This window comes from Podarcis tiliguerta (genome assembly GCF_965153285.1).
Source record: "Podarcis tiliguerta genome assembly, chromosome: 9".
Classification (NCBI taxonomy): Eukaryota; Metazoa; Chordata; class Lepidosauria; order Squamata; family Lacertidae; genus Podarcis; species Podarcis tiliguerta.
The window spans coordinates 27,258,372-27,260,498 of NC_139542.1; positions in this window are offsets into that span (position 1 = coordinate 27,258,372).

Consider the following 2,127-nt stretch of genomic DNA (forward strand, 5'->3'; position numbering starts at 1 on the left):
GCTTTTGTTAAAAAACAAACAAACTATGAACACAATGTATACAGTATTTGTATACAATGTGTTCAGGTACTCGCTCCCACAAGAGACACTGATGGTAACCAACTGAGATGGCTTTAAAAGGATTGCACAAGGTCATTGAGAAAGCTATCAATGACTTCTAGCCATGTTCTGCCACTATGGGTGGAGGCAATAAAGCTTCTGAATACCAGTTGCTGGAAGTCACAAGAAGGGAATGTTTGAGAGGTTCCCACAGGAAAGTTTAATAAGAAAGGTTCCAACCTATACACTAGGCTCTTCCTCACAGAAATACATACTAACATACAGGGTTGTTTCTCAGCACAAATATGTCAGTTGGGTGGGTTCTCATTAATACTGACTGTGCAGCCAGTGTGTGTTTAAGCGGAAGCGATCAGTGAGCACATTGTCGTGTGGGAGCATGACCAGCAGGTGTATTCCTATTCGTGTGTGAAGGCGGCAGTTTGAACACCCTCATGTTGTAGACTTCTAGGTTTGGACAGGATTCAGTAGATGCCAGCATTTTGACACCAGTCGTGACAGCAAGAATCTGTTACCTACTTTTAATGCAACCTGGTGCAGCAGAGCTGTCTAGTTGAACACGCAGAGAGGAAATTGCTCTTCCTACGGAGGAGGTAAAACGCAACTTGGAATCGAAGACACTTCCGAGGCTTGCCATAAATCAAAGCCTGGGCTAGTTAAATAAATCTCCGGTCTCTCAAATTAATTAGGGGCGGCGGGATTCCTTAAAACACACACACACAATATCACAGTGGTGGCGTTAAAAACTTATTGAGTAGTCTTCTCGGCTGGCTAGCGCACTCCGTGCATATTGTTTCTTGGGAGGTTTTATAGCTTCTCTCTCCTGCCTGTCTAAAATTTCAAGCCAGATGGGGAGATTCATTCCAAATCCACGGAGGGCTGCAGCAGCAGCAGTAATAACCCACGATGCAGGCGGAAGCTCGATCTTTCGCTCACAAAGGCTGCAATCCCAATACTGTATACATACTTACCTAGGGAACAATTCTGGCTTAGCTTCGGCGGGGCTTAGTTTGCATAGGATTGCGCTGCGAGCGATCCTGTGCCCAGAAGCGCGCAGCCTACCTGGAAGCAAGCCCCGCCGAGCTCCCGGGTTAAATCGCGCGCGATGGGATCTTTAGGGAGACCTTTAGGGAGCCTGGCACCGCACCAAAGGGAATCTCTTTCTCTCTCTCTCTCACACACACACACACACACACACACACACACCGCTATGTGGGAAGCTCCGGGAATCTTTGCCAAAGAACCGTCTCCCATCCGCGGCTGGGAGTTTCCCGGGGCGGCTGCCTGAGAACTCCGACCCGCTTCCTCAGCCTCCTCCCAAGAACGCGCTCATTGGCCAAAGCAAGAGAAGCCTGGGACCAATGGGGAAGCCGCCTGGAAAGCGGCGTTCCTCCCCTGTTCTCAAGTGGAAGCCGCGACCGCAGCATCCCGTCCCCGCTGCTTGGAAGGGAAAGGCGAAGGGGCCACTGACTGGGGAGGGGGGGGGGGTGGTCTCGCCCGGCAGGCGCTTCTCTTTCCCGAGGGTGCCTCAGCCCAGGCCATTCCCGCTGAGGGGAGGGCAAAGCAAGCTGAGAGAGGGGCAAAGCTGGCCAAGCTTCCTCTCCTACTGAAGTCGTAGTCTGCCTGCCTGCCTGCCTCTCCTCTTCCCCGGGGACTGAGGGGAGCCAACTGGGGTTGGAGGCAGCTGAGGAGGCGACCCTGGCTGGCCCTCGCCTGGGGAGGGAGAAGCCTCGGGGCGGGGTGGGCGGAGAGACGCGGCGCCGAGGAGCGAGCCGGCAAGTTGTGCCTGCGTGCGCGGAGGTCTATGTCTCGCGAGGAGCCGCAGAAGGTCACCGCCAAGTGGAGGAGGCACTATGGTCCTGGAGCGCATCTTCAGGTAATGGAGACCACGGGGAGGGGAGGGGGCTGGGCTGATGGGAAGAAAGAAAGAAAACCAGGTGTGGCTGCGCTGGTCCCTCTCGGAGGAAACCGGGCGGGAAACTCTCAACTTCTGACCCCGGGTTCTCCCCTCCCTTTTTACCTCAAAGCGCAAAAGTTCTGGGACGGCGCCTGCTGCTTCGCGCCCCTTGA